General features: G+C 41.5%; 1 protein-coding gene and 1 long non-coding RNA gene across 5 annotated transcripts in view; one reads left to right on the top strand and one right to left on the bottom strand.

Annotated features, from left to right (window-relative positions):
- Positions 1-1,509, top strand: part of LOC148051059 (uncharacterized) — a 535,993-nt gene extending 534,484 nt beyond the window's left edge. The window contains exon 12 of the long non-coding RNA XR_015700440.1: positions 1,289-1,509. This is a non-coding gene — a long non-coding RNA (uncharacterized LOC148051059). The remainder of the gene's footprint in view (positions 1-1,288) is intronic.
- Positions 1,510-3,710: 2,201 nt separating this feature from the next.
- LOC148051058 (uncharacterized) overlaps positions 3,711-21,646 on the bottom strand; it is a 67,643-nt gene continuing 49,707 nt past the window's right edge. The window contains exons 2-5 of one of the 4 annotated variants that reach the window (XR_015700434.1): positions 15,147-15,418; positions 13,913-14,040; positions 9,604-10,087; positions 3,711-8,293 (exon numbers count right to left, since the gene is read on the bottom strand). The gene's annotated coding sequence lies outside the window, so the exon portion shown is untranslated. Of the gene's footprint in view, positions 10,088-13,912; positions 14,041-15,146; positions 15,419-21,646 lie in introns of all 4 variants that reach the window. The other 3 variants (XR_015700433.1, XR_015700436.1, XR_015700439.1) reach the window with 3 other exon arrangements.

Genomic DNA, 21,646 nt, shown 5'->3' with positions numbered 1-21,646 from the left:
ACCCTAGCCCTGAATGAATATCAAGCATTTATGATGTTGCTTCAATTTGCTGGATTCCCACATGAAGACTTTATCCAAAGACTTTTTAGTTGAGTGGAAATTTACTATTGAATTGGGCAATCTCTGGATGAAGTCTTGAAGTCTTAATTTTGTCAGATTGTTTCTTTAGGGCAGAAGGGATGTTATTCTGGGTTATTAGGTTGTGTATGTTGCTGTGTCATGAGAAAAACAAATGGATTTCTTATTCTACTTCCTCATCATTAAAAACAACCTCTAGTAAAAGATAAGCAGAACCAATGCAGATAAAAAGGAAGACCCTTCCCTTTTCTCCCTGCAGTGAACCTTCACCCAAACTCTCTTTTTTTTTGTGTGGTTCCTGTTGTTGTTCATGTATTTCCTAGTTCTGCCTAGGACACAACCACAGGAGTTTCCATCATCTTGTTTCTTTGCTATTCAGAAAAATCTTCTCCAGCCCAGTTTTTGTAACAACGGATGTTTGGGTAGTTTGAGAAAGCAAATAGTGCACGGACCATGGCTACCACATCTGTGAATTACACATTCAGCTTGAGCATGCAGCTGCAGAAACGTATCCCTCAATATATCGGATAAAACTTTTTTGAGAATGAAGTACATCATATCGCATGCCCAAAGCTCAGCTCTCTGGATCAAGGGACCTGGCTGCAATTGAGCGAGATGTCCTTTCAAGCTGCTTTCCTGCAGATTTTTCCTATGAAATCCAACTAGATTATGGTGTATAACCACTCTTATGCAGACATGAGATTGGGACGCAGCTGCGACATATGCTTAAACACAGAAACTTAGATTTATTTCTATAAAAGCAGCTACCCTGATAATTTGCAAGTACATCTTTCCTCCAAGGACCTCAAAGCACTTCACAAATATTGTTGGAGGCTCAGAATGTTCTTGCACTTGGGTAAACTTGGTCTTAGAGAGGTTAAGTGATTTACTTGAGGCTTCCCAGTAAATCAGAGGTAGGGGTAGGAAGTGAAACAGGTTCATGACTGCAAATGACATCCTTTAACTTTCGGCGGTGCTACTGTGTGCAAATAAAGGCCTGACCTTGCTAGCCTCACTCATGTGAGCAGTGTCTCTGAAGTAAGTGGAATGACTGGCATGAGAGAAGGGCTGCAATATTGGCCTCTCTAGGCCTTTCTTTGTGAAGTGTTTAGTGTTTCCCAAGAGGCGCTGTTTGGCTTCACCTCGTACGAAAGTGTCTTATAGCAACAACAACAGTAACAGAAATCTCAACTTCATTTTTTTCTCCTAGTGCATAAAAGACCCAAGGCAAGAGCTCTCTCTGGATAGGTGCTAAGCCACGGGGACCTGAAGACACTTGGTGTTTCTTGGAAATGGGCTCCAACTTCTCTGCTTTTCTCCTGCACAGGGAAGGAAGAGATTTTTGGGTCATGACACGGACCTGGAGATTTCTCAGCTGGTAAAAACCATAGTCCATATTTCATCTTGGCAAAAGTTTGGCTCTACCCCAACTTCAGCAATCACAAAGACTAATATCTAAGAAAGAAAAATACAATGTAAAAATATGTCTTTAATAAAAGGAAACAAGAATTTCAAAATTATTCCTTCTTTCTCTGCAGAAAAAGGGTTTGTAGCTAGAAGCCACTTTCTGCCTATTTAAGTCTCTGTGCTTCTTATTCCACTTCTTTAGCAGGCTTGAAATGAATGAGAGGTAGAAGATGAGTGACACAGGTACTAAACTATGCAAGTTATATAAATGCACGGCAATAGCAAGCAGATTCCGATGCTGATGCAGGCGGCAGAGATTTCTACCCTTAAGAAGAAAGGAGGGAACCTGCGGCATCTGAAGAGAAATCGGCTGACTGAACTGAACTCCAGCGCCTGCTCCAGCCTGCAGAGATGGGAAACTGCCACGGACGGGGAGAGTGGAAGCGACTCCCGAAACCCGCAGAAGTGACAATTCCCCGGAGCTTGCACTTCTGCGAGGAAGGGAAAGAGATCGTTAACGGCGAGCAGGGAGAGCTTGTGGAGGAGAGAGGAAAAAAGAAAAACCCCAAAACTTTAACTCTGGAGTTTTTTAAAAGTGCCCTTGTTTGTTTTCTTGGCAGGGGAGCGGAGCGCTTGGCGCCCGGCGCTGGCGGGCGGCCCGCCGGCGGAGGCGCGGGGTTGGCCGCGGCCGCTGTTGCTAAGCGGGCGGCCCAATGGCCGCGGCGGCCCGGCAGGCCCCGCCCCGCGCGCCGCCGGCCCCGGGCTCCAGCCCGCCGCTATTAAAAGCCTCTCTTCTCCCACTTGCTAATAATAATAACAATTTTTACTTTTTTTTTTTAAAAGGCCAAAGAAGTGCCGAGTTCATGCAAGCGAACCCGACCCAGCTGGTGCCAGGAGCGGCGCTGGGCAGCCCCAGCCGAGCCCGTCCCGGCCGCGCTCCCCCCGCCCCGCGCCCGCCGCCCCCGGGTACCGGGCAGAGACAACGGGGGTTCCCCCCCTGCTTTTCGCCTCTTTAATAACTTTATCAGCTCGAACCCCGGGATGATTTGTGCCTTTCATACTCTGTGCTTTTACTCTCGGTTAGAATTTGGATCCTTTCCATTTCTCAGTTAAAAACTTTTTTTCTTTCTTTTTTTCTTTTTTTTTTCTTTTTTCTTTTTTTTTCTTTTTTTCTTTTTTTTCTTTCCCCCCAGTTGTTTGTGGTTTTGCAGGAGAGGGCATTGTTAACTCTTTCACTGCCCGTTTGGAAAGGGCTGTCTTGGCTCAGCTGTTAGAGGCGTTTCTGGAAGAGCAAAATAAAGTGCTGGGTTTCAGAAATGCAGGCTGAAAAAGAAGAGTAGCGATGGAAAAGATTTACATTGCAACTGCTGCTGTAGGATAACCCAAGCTAGAAAAGCAGAGCGCCTATTATTTATTTACAAGAGCCCTGACGGCTTGGGCAGGGCACTAGAGGAGGCCTGGCTGAGCTGGTGTGGGTGGGAGAAGGGGAGAGGGTTGGTGAAAGCGTTGGAGAAGGCAGCTGTCGCGGGTGGACAGGGGAGCCAGGCCACCCCGTGCTGCTGCTGGCCAGGGCTGCCACCCCTCCCCGGTCCGGTGGGGCGCGCAAAGCATCGCTTTTGCACGCAAAACGGGGAAATCTGTGCTTTTTTTGCTACCTAACTATAAAAGAAGCAAAAGGTGGACTTTTCCGCTTGCGGCTGTGTTAAATGCGGTGTCACGCTTGCCTGTGGGTGAACAGGAGGTCCTCGACATGCCAGGGATACACAGAAGGCATGGGAAGAGCTGGGGAAATTTTCACTGGAAGTTATTAAAAGTGGAGGATTAATTTTCCCTATTGTCCGTAGAGATGAGAGACTGGGAAGTTGGCATCTGTCATTTAAACTCTTCTTTTCCTCTTCATCAACAGTCGCAGCTGCAGAAAGTGGGTATGGCCTCACCCCCGTGGGGAGACTGACCCGGCTGCGCATGTGTATGCTTGCACTGCTCGCAAGAGCTTTCCCAGCTGAAGTCCTTGAGCTTTGAGTGAATTCTAGAAACAGAGATGACTTAAATATTTGGCAGCAGCTAGGATAAGTTATCTTTTTCTTTCAAAAAAATAACATGTTATGCAAGCAGGTTTTATTATATTTATGGGTATTTATTATTTCTTTCTGTAGATAAAATAATCTTGTTGGAACCAATAGGAATGTAAATTTAACATTTCATGCTATATGTGAATTAAATGACACAACATTTCTTGTATAAGTTCTAAAAGCACATAAAAACCCCCTTCCTGTATTTGCACATCCTGTGGTAATTAGCACATGAATGTTTTCCATTTTTAGTCTTTGAAAAAATACTTTTATACTGGTTAAAACAAGTGCATATTTTCCCAGCATGCTCCGCAGTCTGATTGCTGTTCTTAAAGATTTGTATGCACATTTGTATGTATGTTTGTTGTGCCTGTTAGTTCAGTTTTGTAGAACAAATGGAGAAAACGAAAATATAGATTTTTAACCACAACAAGATTCCCTGCAGACAGGATTTTTCGTACTGCTATAGAAATGCAGCAGCTCAGAGGAAGAGCACAGCATGTAATTCTACATACATCACAGCACTTTTTTATTACTCTTACCACACCAGCTGAATGGAGAATTACAAAAACTATGTCCCTGATTCTATAAAGATTTTAAAAAGAGGCTTAACTTTAGGCATACAGGTAACTTCAAAGGGAATTAAGTGAAAATAGAAGATGTGAGTAGTTCATGACAGATGGATGCATTAGAGAGAATGATCTTCACAAAACTTGATCCAGAAGCTCTGGAATTACGTTAATTGACCTTGGTGAGCTAAACAAAAGCTCATTGGAAGTCATGTTCAGAAGCTAAACCCAAGTCTTTTAAAAAGTAAAACCCAGTGTAATGGATATTCATATTATTGTGTATCTGCTGACTTGCCTGTAGGCAAAGGGTGAAATCCCAGCACTGCAGAAGGGAGTGGGAGTATTGCCATTGATTTTACTGATGCCAGAATTTTGCCCAAAACTCTTACACTTCTTCTGGCTCTGACGGTTTTTTTATTAACTCTGACATCGTTTTCTGCATCTATGCTGTCACATTGCATGGGGTGCAAAAGCATTTTAAAATTAACAATGGACTTGAGCTGCAGAGCACGGTTCATTGATCAAACCTCTGAATCCATCTCGACAAAGTTTGATTAGATGTTTGATTCACGCCTACTGTATAGACACATCTCTTTGTACATTCACAATTTTGTTGGCACACCTGTTGTGGCCCGGTTGGGAAATTTTGTGCATGTAGCAAATCCTGGTCTAGTGAGGCAAACTAAGCATCGATTTTGTTTCACCACGTCGGAGCAAGCTATGTCAACTACTGCACATCACTTTGTGATCATGCTAAAGCCGCTCCGACAAAAAGCCACCTCAGCAAGCTGTCATTTTAATGTTTTATCCATTTTCTTTTTGTGTACGTTTGCTCCACATTTCAGTGAAGCGTCCTCTCTCCTGCCCACTGCCATAGGCTACGAGTCTGCAACAAAACTCAGTCTCGAACATGTCACATATAATGAAACAGGAAAATTCCACCCAAAACATTCTGATCGCTGGCTTTTGTACTGAAATCCCCTCCCGGTCAGGAAGAGAAGAGGACAAGCGAGACAGGGGTAGGTGACACCTGCGCAGGGACAACACGAGACCTCTTGCAGCCAAGAGCTTTATCCCGGTTGTTTGCTGTGGGACACGGGACACCATCCCTGTGGGCTGGCTGCAGTGGGAACCCCGACGTGCCTCACTACTGCAGCCACGTGTGGGATGCCCGTGTCCATTTATCACTTCAAACTAAACTAAACTGCTATATTGTAATACTGCAAATTAGAGGCCTTCTATATCATAATTTTAAAGCACTTAAGCTTGTATTATCTTTTAGCTCTTTATTCATCTAACTAGTTAAGGTTTTGAAGACCTAATCTAGTTCTCATTACGACAGAGGAGAATTCCTTTCTCTGTGAAGTGTTATACGTTGGGAAGCCAAAACCTTTGGTGTCTGACTTACACATTTATATCTTACAGGCATTAACAGCTCAACCTATAGATTTTTCTCCATCAGTGGGGAAGTTTTATTCTTATCCCCATTTTAAAGGATGAAATCTCTTATTCAGTGAAGTATGTGAGCAAGTGCCAGTTTCAACAGAGCTGGTGGAATCTTTCCAGGATAGACTAAGTTTGCCAAAAGTGCAATTTGAAGTGGAAAACTGTTCACAAATTCAGGTTGAATGTAATGAAGACTTTTGTCAGAAAGAAAATCAGGGGAATTTTTTTCTCAGGAAAGTTTCAATGTTTCATTTCAGTATTTTCAAAACAAACTATGTCATTTTGACCTTTCTTAAACCACTTACTTTTCAAAGTTAACCTTTTTTGTTCATTATTATTTTGAAAGTAATAGGATAAATAGAATATTAGACTTCTCAGTAAGAGAGCAAATTGTCAACGCTTTAGGTTTCATTGCGATGTTTTGAAATGGAGGGTTTTTTTCAACTAGATCTGTTTGTTGTTTAAATTTGGGGTTAAAAACAATATGAAAACTTCCATTCTAGATCAAGCGAGGCAATCTGAGTTGATCCAAAATGAAACTTTGGGGGAACTTTTATGTCTGTTCCCCTAACACATTATGTGTTTCGGGTTCAACCTCACCTGAATAATTTTTTCAGTTTGCAACCGAAGGGAACACGTTCGTACAGCTCCGACTCCAACAGCTTAACAGCCCTATTGTTTTCGGTTGACTCCTGTGAAACTACCTGTGCTGGGAGACAGCCACGTGGCTTTGAGTCTCCCTGAACTGATGCCTAAACAAACTGCAAGAAGTCAAACAGGGTGACGGGCAGAGCCCTGGCATCCTGGCTGGTCCCTTTGGTGCTCTGAGTTCAAGACCTTTTTTCTCCTCCAGGTTCTTATATTTGCCTAAAATGTGCTTCTCCCTCTTAGGAACGTAACATCCTTTAAATAAATACCCAGATAGCTTCTGTTAGTTACCAAGAGCTTTCCCATTGCCTGTTAATAGCTCCTTCTAATAATGCAAAGTTAGTGATAAAAATAAAAATTAGTTGGAATAATTTTGCAAAGATGACTTTAACCAGTTAGTCTGTTAAGGGAACAGTGGGAACAACAAAGACATAAATTTAAAGATATACCTCTAAAGAGCATAATTACCTTTTAAATTTCAAACTGTACACATGGGGAAAAAAAAAAAAGATTCCAACCAGACAAGAGAGAAGGAAACATGATCCAAATGTTGCTTACTACACACCAAAATATTTTCCACCAAACTAAGTTTTATTAACTTCCCAATGCCATGTGATATGTATCTGTAGCTCACTCATACTGCCTTAATTTGTTGCTGTGTGTGACAAGTTGTAGTCTGATCTAGCCTGACACGCCATGGTATGCACAGTACACATATATCATGATAAGACAGTTGAAAACCAAAGACAAACAGCCCCAAAGAGAGAGTTAAATAGCATGATCCAGCAGGGGCCTGCATCCATCAGAGGGCGAGTATTTGAAATGGCACACCTTCCACTTGCAAGTAAATAAATACTGATTGCATGCTATAGCTGGGAGTGAACAAGATAATTCAACCCAGTGTTCCCACGGACGACTGTTTTTCTTTTCCTCCCTGTATACTAGTTAACGTTCTTCGTAATGGCATCTTTTTTATCAATGTGTAGTGAAAACCAGGGTGTCTTGGACCTGTAAACTCCACTGAAATGAGAATGCTGTCTGCTGGAGAAAGAGATGAGCCCCGCTGCTGCTGTTGTAACACGATGCTCCATGTGTGAAGATCTTCTGTTCCTTATTATGTTGGTAAAAGCACCAGTAATTCAACTAACTTTGTTTCTGGCCAACTTTGGGTTCCCCTTCTAAAGACACAAAATATTTCTGGGCTATAACTAAAGGAGTTTCATTGTCGAGGATTCCTCTGGTGAAGAGGATGAGCTCTTCAGTGTCTGCAGGTTCAGGGACAAGCTACTGCCCAGTTGAAGCAATGTTTGTTGCATTGAAATTGCTAAAAAGTCTGGTAGGAAGCAGGTGACTTTTTGTCATTTAGTGAATGAAGGCATTGGTAATTACGACAATGAACTCATGTTGAAGGGATCGTTACAAAACACTACAACAAAAAGACATCTGCTTTGCTCCTTATGTCTCAGGTATCACATCTGAGGTGTTTCTGGGGTCCTAGGATCCAGAGTTTTGGGGCATTACACAGACCTGATTTTCACACCTAGAAAACTGACACACACTAACATGATGCTTTTTATCACCTATATTTGGGCCACAAAAGACTATAAAAATCCAGGTAAACATGGCAGTAATTTGTAATGAATTCTTCAGTGCTTCATTTTACAAAGACTCTGGTGGTTTGACCCAGTGAAAGCTGCCTTCATTTAGGTCCCTTTGGGCTCAGCATTGTGAGGGTCTAGCTGAGAAATGGAGAATTTCAGTCGTTATTCCAGTTTGTCTTAAAGCGTTCTTAAAGCCGTGTCTGTAGTATTGTACTGCCTTGCTCTGAGTAACTGGGATGATGAACTGGGCAAGTGCTGCGTCTGGTTAGTGTTTCTACAGACTGTGCAGGATGATAACTCATTCGGAAAGAAACACTTTCCACTCTATGTGAGCATCAGTGGAAATGCTGAGCGCGTTCAGCGTTGTTCTCCTTTTATCATAGAAAAGTGACATTCTCTATGGACCTGCTCCAAAGCCTGATCGTGTCAATGAAAGGACTCCTATTGACTTCAGTGTGACTTGGAGTGGTTCCTAAAAATGGGAACAAAGCAGCAGACTTCATAAATCTTCTGATGTGGTCCTTAAAGCAAGAATTCAGACCCCATGGGGCAAAGGTTTGTGATTAGAAAGACGGTTTGGCCTCTCTCTTTTCCTGAACTGAGCCATTCAGGTCTTACTGAAGATTCATTCTTTGAGAAAAATCATATGCCAGTCAGCACGGGGGATAGTTAGTCTGTTAAATGCTACATTATGCCTTTTACTTTTCATTATGGTGTGAGATTTGATTAAGGCAGTCAGTGACCCTGCGCTTAGGAACAGAAGGAGAAAAATCAAAAAAAGCCAATGGAGCCATAGGGCTAAAATACGTTTCTGAGAAGTGAAACAATTGAAGGTGTGGAGGAGAGTGGAATTATCACAGCACTGTTGGCACTGAAGTGGCATCGAGAGGCTTTAAATTGCCATGAAGCATGTGCTGGCACTACGTCATCCTCCACCTTTAGCATAATGCAGACCCTGTTTGTACAGGAGAGCTTCCCGGCATGAGAGAAGAGGTGCGCACCAATGCCCACACTCCAAAATCACAGGCAATGCTCACCAGCAGCTGCTGCTGCTCTCTGCAATCCACTGCCTGGTCATGGCTGCTTTCCTAGACCTTTCCTAGGGAGGTTTTTAAAGGTACTTAGGAAATTAACAGGAGTTGAACCTCTATGTCCCTTTGTGCCATTGGCAGAAAACCACTTTTATTTCCTTCTCTAGTGGATATGACCTTTCCTTCTCTCCCTTTAGACCTGCTGTGTGTCCTCCAGAACTTAGTGCTGCTCCCGACTATGCTAAAACACATTGGGAAGGGAAAGTCTGCTCGCTGTACAACTTTCTGTCACGACTCTTTCAGCATTTGACTCACAAGTGTAATTTGGCTTTATCACTCCCTGAGTGCACTGTAGATGCCTGATTTGCAAGGCACATAATGCGAACCATCATATTACCGTGTGGAACCTCTTTTCCACACTGGTCTATATATGTCATTCAACCTTTTAATTTGATTAGGAGGTTAATTTGCATGGTACTGTGTGTATTCTTTTACTGGAATATATATACTATGAAATGTATGATGTAAGTTAATCCAAAGCTAAAGAGGCCAATAAAAGCTAGTTCCTTAAGGAGGAAGAAAAAAGAGCACAGCTCAATGGAAGAAAAGCTTGGTAGGAGTCCAGAGTCCTGACTCATTGTTAGCCTCAAGAGCATCCTGACTAGCATCAACGTGTTCTGGAAGCAATGTGATTTTCCTACCGTATTAACGAAAAAATAATAAAATGTAATGCTAAAACAATAGGACATACCAGAAAATTTCCACTGAGGAATGGGACTCTGTAGTAAGCTCGTGCCAGAATGATTTCCACCCTGTTCACATAATCTGAGCATACGGTGAAGAAGTGGCACGACTTTGTGCCCACCCTGGAAAAGTGAGCAGCTCTTCTAGGTGCGTAGCCTGTTTCTTCTATACCAAGTGCTTCAGAAAGCTAGGAAACAGAATATGGAATATATTTCTATTCATGGGAGCCACCCAGTCAAGAGGGAGCACTAGGAATGTACTGTATAGCTGCAGAGAGGCATTAAGCCCTCATGGAAATCTGAAAAATGCCTCAATGGCTTTCTACCCATGTCTCTCCATAACTATAATCTCAAAAATATATATAGCTTGGAAGTGACGGCGTCCTGGAAGCTTGGCTAGTGTGAGCTCACAGTTATCTTTTACTTTATCCTGTGAAATAAATTATATGCAGCAAATCCCAACTGCAGATAAATTCTTCTCCATCTGTTTTCCTATAAGAGAAAAAAAATGTAGAATTACTTTCATGCAACAATTGCACAAGCAAGTCATAAGCTTAAAGATGAAGGAGAAGAGAGTTAGAATGTTTTCTGGTTTAATGCCAAAGATTTTTAAGATAAAAATTCTCTGAAAGTAACTGCAATAAACCAATGACTGTTGAGCTTAAACAAACCTCAAGTTAAGTTAAATTCAATTTCACTTAAATATTTCTTAGGAGAAAAAGAAAACAGAAATGCAGGAAAACAAAATCTTTATGCCTTAATTGTCATCTTTTTCCCACAATGTCTCATAAGCTGAAATGAGGTCATTCAGATTTTAGTAACAATTCCAAGTACAGTGCAAAATATATTTCAAGGCAGAACTAGAGTTCACATCTCAAAAGCAACAGGGTTAACAAAAATATAAAACTGCATAAGAGAGAAAGCACTCAATGCCTAGGGAAGTATAGTTTTACCTGTCAGGAACAAAGAAGTTGGTCTACATCCATTGCATAGACATAACCTAATCTCAGCAAGGGCTGCACACGAACAAACAGCTAAAGCCTGATCAAATACAGTCTAAACTTAGCAGAAAAGTTCCCAAATCAGAGTTGTTCTTTCTTTTTAAGGAAAGTTTTGCTACATTTAAAAATAAAACAGGTACAATCTCATAATTGTGTGAATCAATAGTGTCTGTAGTAAAAGTGACAGAATGTGCTTATACTTACATGCTTATAATTATAGTTTGCAGGTCACTTCAATGCCTTGCATGGACAGTCCATAAAAAGAATATGACCAGGCGCTATGAATAATAGCCTGAATAAATGGGGAAGTTGTAGAAGTAAGGCTAACAAAAAAAAAAACATTCTTGTTGGGAAATGGGGAGTGACAGTAAGAATTAAAAGTGATCCAGTGTTTCCGGTATACAAATGAGTGAGCACATACTGCAAACGTTATATATGAGTATCTGAGAAATCTGGAAGGGGTCTAAAAAAAAACAACTAAGGGCTTGGTGGTTATGTCTGCCCCTCTTTAATCACAGCATGTTTATTTAGGACTTTGTAGGCCGTGAAGATTTTTTCCGCTTTCATATTTGTTGTGTTTTTCAATCTCTGTTAAATGTCTATCAGTCAGAAGTGCTCTAACCCCACTCAAAATCCAAACCCCAAAAATGCATAAAGGAAAATAGTCCAAATGTCACATGTAACCATGAGCAGTTAGTCAATCCATCAGAACAAAAGCAATCAAGCCACATCCTTCTCTTTCCTCTCTAAAGACTCACGTACGTCTAATAATAACCCACTGTGTGCACTTTAAGGAAAGGGAAGAGAGGAGGAGCTGTGAGTTTTGACCCCGTTCTAGAAAACAAATTGTCTCCAGGCATTTTGGTGCAAGTGCATCAGCCAGTGACAGCCCAATGTAAAAGTTCACGTGAAGAATCTGAATTACACCCAGAGATCAGCTGGAGCAACGTGTATGAGTAACTCTGAAGGCTCTGGCAGCCCCACTCTGCAACCTCTGAAGTTTTCCTGCTGTCCTACAAGCATATCTTCTGAATGGTTTCACACTCAAGTCAGTATTGGAAAAGCCATGAAAAAATCGGATGAGGTTTTCTTCTCATAGGACAGGCAAGACATCTCCAGCCATTTATGCCTCCTGGGCACTGGGTCTCCACTGCGCTTGCCAGTGTTGTCCTCCCCAGCAGCAAAGGACAGTAACAGCACCCGTTTCATTTACCTGCAGCCCCAATTAAAGTGAGAAATCGTAACTGTGTTTCTGCAGGAAATATTTAGGTGACAGTTTTGGGGAAAGCACTTTGCTTTCTGTTGCCAATCTTGCACCAAGGACACTGGCAAAAATTTGCGAGAGTTAATTGGTGTGGTGGCCACAGAGCAAGGAGCTGTGCACAGGCTGGGGACTTCATCTGGCAAACACTTTGAGGAGGTGAATAATCCCAATGAGCTGACAGGGATTACTCTTATGTGTAAAGTTAAATATATGCCTACTTGCAGGATGAGGGGCTTTATGTATTTATACCTCATGCCCTCGAAAACCTAACTTTCATGTGTAAGTACTTTATAAATGTGGTTTATTTCTACGTATGCTTTCCTATGTGTGAGTGTGTAATGAATCTCCCCAAAATTGTCTTTTGCAAATGTGTTGGTTTCAGTTTGTAAGAAAGTTGTTCCCACATGTACTGCTGGGCATTTCTTTTGTTCATTTTCTTTTGTCAGAGGCTGACAGTACACTAGCTGCAGTTTTCACGTGATCATTCCTGAAATTGCTTCGTGCTTGGAGAAATGTGTAGGTGTTCTTTCTGTGTAATTTCTTTAAATAGTAAGTGAAAACAGTACTACAAGAATAAAAAACTACACCACAAGATTCTGTTCCTTTTCTGCCATTTTCATCTTTCATTCATCTGATAAGCTTATTTTTCCTCCCTATCTTTCAGCCCCCGCTCTACATTAACAAGTTCTTCCTTGATTTCATTGATTCTCCTTGCCCACAGTGGCCTTTTTTAATAATTTATTCAATATGTTTATTCTTCTGAAAGTACAGGCTGCCAAGAGAGGTTGTGGAATTGTCATCATTGGCTCAACTAGACACCCATCTTTTAGGGATTATTTAAGGATAAGGAAATCAATCCTTCTGTGATTCAAGGGGAGGAGGGGATGGATTAAATGACCTGGTATAATAGTCCCCTCTAATTCAAATTATTCTGTTGGGGTTTTTTTTTGTTGTTCTAAATTCTTTTTGATCTCAATTTCCTAATTTTTTTTAGATAATGTTCTCTTGTGTTCGTGTTCTTTGAAAGTATGGAGAATTTGCATGAACCAATTTTTATTAGTTCCCTTGAGAATGTTAAAAACTTCAATTAGGTCACAGTGAAGTCTCTTTTCCAGAGTGAAATTCCTTAATCTTCCTTAATAACTTAAATCTTTGAGAAGTGATGTTGTTCTGCAATGCATTTTCCTCAAAAGTAATTGTATACCAGCTAAGTTGCTACATAATAGTCAGTGCTGTGTTGTGCTCTAAGTATAATCAGTCCTTGGGTTTTGTAGAGCCTATTAGCCCTGATGGGCTGGAAACACATGACTGTCAGTATGGAGTTGCAGGCTGGGAGATAGGAATTTCCAGTTTCCAAGAAGCCAGCATTTTCTATTTGCACAGGAACCTCTCACAGTGTAAACTGATATTCTCGCTGTATTTCTTAGTAGATCTGCTCAATTGTAATTTTAGGATTATTTTAACAACAGCGAGCAAGGAAGTCCATGAGGCCAATACGAGTTAATAGGCTGAGGAATGATGCAAGCTCTGCCTTTCACTTCGTGCATGTATTATCATTTTTGCCCAGTGTTTGCTATATTTTCCAGTAGAATGCATCAAGCCGTTTAATACTGTAAGTAATCAAAAGCTGAAATCCTAGTATTGATCCCGGTGCAGTAGGAAGCCAGTCTCTCTCAAGCCTGGCAGAGATTCCCCTTTGTGGCTGCCCTTCTGCTGTTTCTTCCTTCCCTTATGTCAGCTTTGGGGTCACTACATAACCACTCCGAAACACTTCTACTTTCTGGAATTAAATCCTCTTAAGAAGCTTTGAAAGTACAGCTTGCTTTGCTGTGTGCAGCAGCGAGCACACTGTTAGTGCATCGCCGGGAGCAAGAGCAGCTCTGCTTGATTTCGTTTGCCTGTTTTCTCACTGTGAACTCAGTGTGCCTCCATGTCAGCCTCCAAAGGGGTAAAAAGAGACACGTTAGGCTAAAACACAAAAATAAATTTAATGCCAAAACCGGTTGTTCCTTGAAGAGCTTTGATGTAGCATCAAGAACAGCTTTATCTCACCTGAAAGTATGTGGTGAAAGTTATGGAGGGCTCCATGGTCCATAAAGATTAAAAGTTTCCTGCCAATTCTGTTGTAAAGATTAGGATAATCCATTTGGAAATCCACAAAAAAATGAGGATTGAAGATGCTGGGAAGAGAGGTGAGGTGCAGGGATCAGTAAGTGATCTAGTTTTCCCTTGCTTGTCTCATGCACACTATATTCCTCTCTCTGGTCTACGCGATCTTAAAAAGTATTGGACTCGGGCAAAATCTCATGGCCCAGACACTCCCCAACCTGAAAGACTGCCATTAAATTCTTGTTTCTCTTGTTTTTTAATCCTCCTATTTTATGAGTTCATTTCCTTCCTGGGTATCTTCAAAATGTGTACCCATTTTATGGACAATGAGATGTTTTGCAATTAATAATGTAGACATACTGCTCAAGAAATAAGGGTTTATAATTTCTTTCCATCGAAGCTTGGTCGACAGTCTTCATGGGCACAAGTTGATTCATGCTGGAGTTACCATATTAATCAGCCTTGTCCTCATTCCACATACAGTAGATAAGAGTGCGTTTGTTTGGAAAAAAATGAGAAGTTTTTGTTACTTTCCTTAACCACTTCCATTTGATGAGAAAATCAAGTAGGTTTCATAATGCAGCAAAAACCTGCTTCCTGCACCCACCCTTTTGCTGTCGCACCTTCCTCCCCGGCTCTGCTTTCTCCTGATACTTTTTGCCACTTCTGGAGCATTGTATCTGCTAATAGAGGCGCTTTTATAACTCAGCTTTCCATTAAGTCATGATGAGAAGCCCTGCTGTTCCAGTCCTGCTTTTTTCTCAAGTAACGATTCTTTAATCATTCTGTAATAATTACAGTGATGTTTTCCCTTGCCCCTATAGGCATTATTTTGAGAGCAGGCACTGGTGTGGCGCTGACATTATGGATGTGTGTGATTTTGGCAAGAAAAAACCTTCAAATATTTCTCCTCTCCATTTGTTTTATTTCCTGCAAGTCTCCATACGCCTCATTTCTGTTTTGTAATCTGCGGTCGCATTTCTTCACACACATTCGGTTACAACAGCCTGGATGTGGCAAAATCAGAACGCCTCCTGCTACCCTCAGCAGAGCAGCCCTGTCTCTGTGCTCTGTCCCAGACACACAAGTGACGCACCTTAGCTTTCTGTTCCCCTTGGTCCCCTGAGAAGGAAAAGACATTGAGGGAGAGGATGGGACAGAAGTGTCTCAAACGCACCATTTCTACAGCATAGCAACCTCTAACGGCGCTGGGCTGGGACTCTTTGGGGGGATGAAGCCATCTCCTGCACGTCTCCAGCAGTTGCCTGTCCAAGCGTGGCTGGGGTCACCCTCCAACGAAACACACGCTTGTCGAGTATTGGGGATCAAATTCAGAGCTGATGCAAGGAATGGCTCCAGAACAGCGTCTTCAGACTTTGTTTTGTATCATATCAGGCTTCAAGTATTATATAGTGTTGCCATGCCAGGATATTTTTAGTGTCCTAGAGACTGGAAACAAAAAAATATTTTCTTTCTTGGCTGAAGGATTTGCCCATATTTGTTCCAGCCTAATTTAACTCTAGCTGAATTCAGTGCATCCAGTTTCTAGGCTCAGCTTAACTTCGGGACATACACATATTCTGCTATATCTATTTACTTCAAATATTGTGCTTTAGCAAAACAGTCACTGCTTGTGGTAACTGAATAGCTGCTTTCTTACAACACCCACTGAAAGGCACTGCAAGAAAAAGAGGTCAGATTCACAGGGAATTTTTTTGCTTTTTTTTTAACCTGGCAAAAATGTGAGTTTTAAAAGTTTACATTACAATCTTTGTTAAAGTCAACAGCAACCAAGTTCGAAGCAGGAATAGAAGTCCAAAGGAACTCAAATTAATATTATCAGGAAATGCAAGCCACTTAAGAGGCCTGTTGTACAGCAATGTATTAAAGCCCTTAGCTGGAGTCTTAAGGGTCAAGTTTCTGGCACTATTAATCATGTTATTTATATATATATGGACACATATTTATGTGTATATATTGCATGTGTGCACACACATGGATGCACCCCAGCCATTACTCAGCCCTAACGATGCACAGAGTCCTGCTGCAGAGAAAGTCAGCTGGAAAGAGCGCCTGAAAAGATCATGAGGTCCTTATTTGCAGGCGAAGGGGAAGGAGTGTGCTGGGGAAGCAGGAACACAGGGTCACCGCTCACAAGGCTTGTGCTAGTTACAAGAGGTTTCTGTTTCTGTTTTGTTATTGAGAGGGAAATAAAATGGGAGAAGGAAGGGGCAGTGTGTGAAGAAAGGATATTTCCTACAGACGTATTGTGATTGCTAGATTTTGAGTTTCAAGATTATGATCCTTGCATGGAGCTCTTTTGGCAGAGAAGATGGAGACTCCTAAAATTAATAGCATTTTCATACAATTAATAAAATCCTCCTTCACCAGGAATAGACTTCCACCGTTTTAGCAAGGGACAGATGTGTTGGTATCAAAATCTGTTTTCTTCCAGATAGCCAAAATGCCATCACTGGGGATTGCATGCGCTTGTGCTCCTGAAGTGAGACCATATCCATTCCACCACCTCCACACACGAAGAACAAGATTTTAAACATATCTAGTGAAGAGTTACTAAGATACACTGGATGCTTTAGGCTAGCAGAAACTAAATGCAATGGGTAACGTGGAGACAAGGAAATTGCCTCGGGTACAAGTTTAGCCTTGTTGTTTAAGTGTTTGAAAATTACTTTTGTATTTCCCTTGATATCTAGGAGGTGGCACACAGAATGTAAGTGCTGAACTAGGACTCACAGGTTTTACAGGTGAGCTTTGACTCACCAAAGTCAAGACAACCTTTGATTTGGAGAAGGAGGAGGTCTACAAATACAAGGGGTGTCAGCTGGCCCCTAATGAAGACCTTCTGACTGAGATTAGCTATGGTTTTGTGTGTGACTTGTGGTGTGCCCGTACTTAGAAAGGGCTGCTCTGTAGTTGTCTTTTATGCAAACCTGCTATCAGTGGTTTTTGGTACCTCCTGATCTGATACAAAATGATCGTGGCTAGGCTGTGGAACAACGTGGTACAGCTTGTTCATAATAATCTTTGAAAAAAAAAGATGGTTCTTCATTATATCATACTGTTCCTGATTATGTGTTACATACTGGAGCTATTTAATCAAAACCATTAACAACCTACATCTTACAATGCTTTGTAAGGCCAGCCAGTATTATGATTCTTATTTTGCAATATTTATGCTTAAAATTTTATGGGACGCACGTTGATTTCCCAAACCAAGTTTGTTGAACGGGTGTCTGTGGTGGACGATCATATCAGCATGTGTGCTCACGCTGAGCACGAGCATTTCAGTGCCTCCCAGCAAACAATGCACATGCTGAACTCCAAGTGACCCAGTTGTCTTTGCTAATCGCTTGCTGATTACTAGCTAATCAGTGCCTTGTTTAGAGCAACTAAGCCAAAACCACTGTCTGCTATGCTGCACTTGGAAAGTGGGATGCATTTTTTTGTCATTGTCATCACTGTGCTGTAATTGTGTTAGAGGTGGACGACGAAATGCAGACTTGTCTCATGCAGGGCCCCGCAGCTGTAGGTAGCTCAGGAGCATTATCTGGGTGTGGACTTCCATGGTCCTTTGCTCTGTAGCCCCATGCAATGAAGAAAGCAGCTCATAACCGATTGCAAGTGAGTGTGCTAGTGTTAGCATCCTCTCACAGCTGTATAGGAAGCGAGGCTGGAGACTGGAAGAGAAAAGTGCCTTCTGGGGCCTGTATGATAAATTTTATCCTCTAGCTTCCATCAGTGCCGTGAACTCCCACTGAAGGTTGTGGTCTTGGTTCACCCTTATGATGGAGTTGAATTCAGCATGGGGCCAAGGGGGAAGGAAAGGAGAGGAGGAAGGAATCCACACCTGTATTTCTGCAAATAAGTCACTTAGTAGATGTTTAAGTGTGAAGTGGATTTTTGTGCAGGCAAGAGAGGGGAGTTATAAACCTTCCTGTGATAGCTGGTCCAATATGCAAACAAAATGTGCCTCTTAAAAGCTAACGTTATCCTTGTCCTTGGTCAGAAGAGTGTAGACAATGGTTTGGCCTTTTTGCCAGCATGTTTATTAAATGGTTAATCAGCTATACAGGGTTAAATTTCACCCTGGGGATTTTTAGTATGGACTTTCTGGTCAAACTTATCTTGCTGTCAAACAAGTACCTATAGTTTTAAAATAGGAAATAGAGGCATTTTTTTGTTTTACGACTTTTCTTATGATGAGGGACACACTGATGACATGAGCTATCCTGCAGAGCCTTGATGATCTAAAGAGCATTACAGTGACAGCAAGAACCAATGAATTAGTGCAAACCTACTAGTTTCTACTTTTGAATACTTATAATTCGTTTTTGCTGTAGATGCATTATGATCTAATGGGTATTTTTAATGAGCATGAAGTGTGTTTTTCATGTTGTGCTTTTTTGTATTTTCCCTTCATTTGTTAGTTTGCTAATGCAGCCACAAGAATAATCTGCACTGAAAACCAGAATGTTTTGTTCTACAATACCCTAGGCTAGCTAATCTGTGTCATACATACATTAACTTTTAACTTCTTCAAGCCTACATGGAAAGGCTTCTGATCACAGGTGAAAATGAGTTTAATGTATCACTTTATTAAAAACACTATACCTTCTGATCTTACTAGCAAGTTCTGTTCATTTGAGGTGCCAGACAGGAATAGCAAGATAAGAAATGAGGCTTATTAGCGAAGCTATTGTGTATGAATAAAGCTATCAACCTTCAGTTTATTCTTCCTCACCAGAAAGCATGAAAGTGAGATGGTTTTTATGGGTGTGTATCAGCATAAAAAGTATATGCCTGATGGTTTGAAATACAGTTAACTCTGGGTGAAAACACCATGATCCCTCTGTTATCTTAAGATCTATAAATTATGGATTTCCATAGACCACAGGGAGTGAAAAATGGGGCTGACCCCAAAAATCTGCAGACTTCCAGACTGGCTGACATTCTGATGGGGCTGTCAGCTATAAACTTGGATACACGGCCATCACACATATCATAAACAGAGAGTATAAAATAGCAGGGCTGAACTTTGTTTAAGAAACTCGCTATTAGAAATATGCCAGGACTTCACAATAAAAGGCAAAATGTATCAAAATTTATGGGGTTTAAAATTTCCTCACGAAGTTAAAAGTAGGCTTGTGTTTGCTTTTTTGCCTGACCCTACTCACCTTTGCCAGTGAGAAGGAGCCAATTTATGAAGGAAGTTGGCTTTTTCTAAAGGCAGATTTGAAGTTTCATGCATGATGTTAGAATTTCCTAGCATTTCTGCATGCCAGGAAGAACTCTTTCCACTAATTTTCCCAGAAAACCACAACATTCAAGGTACATAGTCTTCAAAATGTTGAGATAATTCAGGTACAAATATTTGCAACATTCAGCCCTAGTTGTTAAAGTAAACAGTGCTTGGAGAATAGATGTCTTTGCTTGGGACTAGGAAGACCAGGATATCTAAGTCCCTCGCTTTTCTCTCTGACCATCCTCTGGCATCCAAAAGAAATCACTGCACCTCTGTTTCCCCATTGCCTTCCTTAAAGTGGAAGATCAAAGACTGCTTTTTGCTCTGTTTATTTTTATGTCTTGCATATTATAGGGCCAAATGCCACTCTATTTTGTATTTATTTTCATGCTATTCAAGAAACATCCAGCAATTATAACAGAAAACTGGACTGGAAGGGCAATGCATAATGCTTTTTTTTCTCAACTTTCATCATGTTTTGGTTTTGCTCCTTGTCCTTTCCAGAAGCCTTAATGGACTATTTGCAGTCCACTTTTAATCCTTTCTTATTGGTAGATGAACCTCCTTCCTCCTTTGGTGTTAGAAACACTTTTTCTTCTTGGTCCTGGGAATTCATCTGTTCATTTCGTCTTAAATCTCTTGCAATGTGGAGCAGATTGTTTGATAGGGCAGGGTGACACACGTGCTTTTTTAAACAACTGTTGTCTTTATTCTTCTGGCAGCAAATGCCGCTGCTGTCAAATAAAGGAAAATTGACTCCTACAGGAAAGCTTAAAGAGTCAGATATGCCATTGCGAATTCTGGCATAGACTGTTTGGAAACCTTTTTCTTCTTGTTTGGCAGGACATGTGCTCAGTCCCTGAACACACCGCTCAGAAGCTGTTACAAAATATAGAAGACAATAAGTACTAAGCAAGTTAAAATTTTATCTGCTTTGAGAGATAGGAGTCAGAATGTCTAAGACACTAGAATTCATTTGACAAGAACAAGAGATCTCATACCAGTCTTGTAAATGAAAAGCTGTTAGGCAGGCAGTACCTTCCCCAATGTCATGTTTTTCTTAGAACTGGGGCATACATTACACACAAATTTGAGATTATCTCTAACAATTATCTAAAATTAACTGTGGTTTTCTAATGAAAAACATTAAGAGGAGGATCTGATAAGAAGTGGGCCTATTTATAATACTTGCTACGAGAAAGAAAGATTTGCTACTCTGAGTGAAACCAAAATGCACCATGTGTCAGAGTATAAAAGAACATTGGCTTCCTTTCCTTTACTTATTAGCAGCAGCACTGGGAGTTTATCACATTTATCGGTGGTTAACTGAAGAGAGCCAACTCGAAGAAGAAGTGTTCCCATTTCTGTGTTTCTTTCCGTACTGTATCAGTTGCTCTCTGAACACCTCTGCTCTTACAGAGCACGTACACACCATGCAATGTCACACATTGCAACTCTGAGCTCTCCTGGCAGCTTTCTTAACACGGTGCAGGTCAGAAAGGGGCACCAGCTTGGACGACCAAAGTAAGTTCATATCTGTTTGGTGCTGCACTAGGGCAAGCCCCGTGTGCATCTTGAGTTTGATTAGCATGGGGCTGCTCTGGCCGCACCATGTGGGCATCTCATGGGAGTATCCTCAGACAGCCACCATTATCTCTGTTCATGCAGTAAGCCTGAGACAACGGAGCTTAGAAGCTAAAAACATGAGCTCCTGAAGAGCCACAGGGCCAAGTTCTTCTGTAACACCATATTTATTTGAGTGTGACTTGGCCAGGGGAGCTCTACTCGTGATTGATTCAAAGGACGCCAAAATAAGCATGGTGTCCACCTGGATATGATGTCAATCTATTCCTGATTATGGAAGGCTGGTCCAGAGCAATCCCAGTGTATGCAGGCTGCGAGGGAAGTACCAACAACACAGGTTACGTACTCTCCAGATCAGCCCCTCTGAATCTTTTCAGCACAGAATGACAGAGGAGAAGCAAACATTGGCTCTATATAAAACGCGTTTTCCTTAGTCCAGGCACTGGGTGGGAACCGAGTCACTGTGTTTAGGACCTCCTCCGTGCTATGCAGAACGCAAATTATGGGGAGGGTTTTGTCAGCAGAGAGTATCAGTGGAGAGGCTTCTTTTTCCAAGTCACACTGTATTACAGGCCAGAGAACAAGTCTCCAAGGAGATGCTGTGGTTTCTCTTTTGGCTTTTTGCACAACTTGGACTGCACAGAGCTGGGCTCAGGGACCTGATTCACAAACAAGTGAGTGACAGTGAGGAACATTTGAAAGCCCTGATTTCTAAAACCATCTGAAATTTGGCAGTTTCACATCATGGGTATCTACATGCACACTGACACATGTAAGTTCTTTTCTTCCTTTAACGTGACTTTGAAAGAACCCAAAGACAGCGAGTAGTA

Source organism: Nipponia nippon, unplaced genomic scaffold, assembly GCF_047370975.1.
Source record: "Nipponia nippon isolate SJK-2023a ecotype South Korea unplaced genomic scaffold, ASM4737097v1 scaffold_7, whole genome shotgun sequence".
NCBI lineage: Eukaryota > Metazoa > Chordata > Aves > Pelecaniformes > Threskiornithidae > Nipponia > Nipponia nippon.
This window is presented reverse-complemented; position numbering and strand designations above follow the sequence as displayed.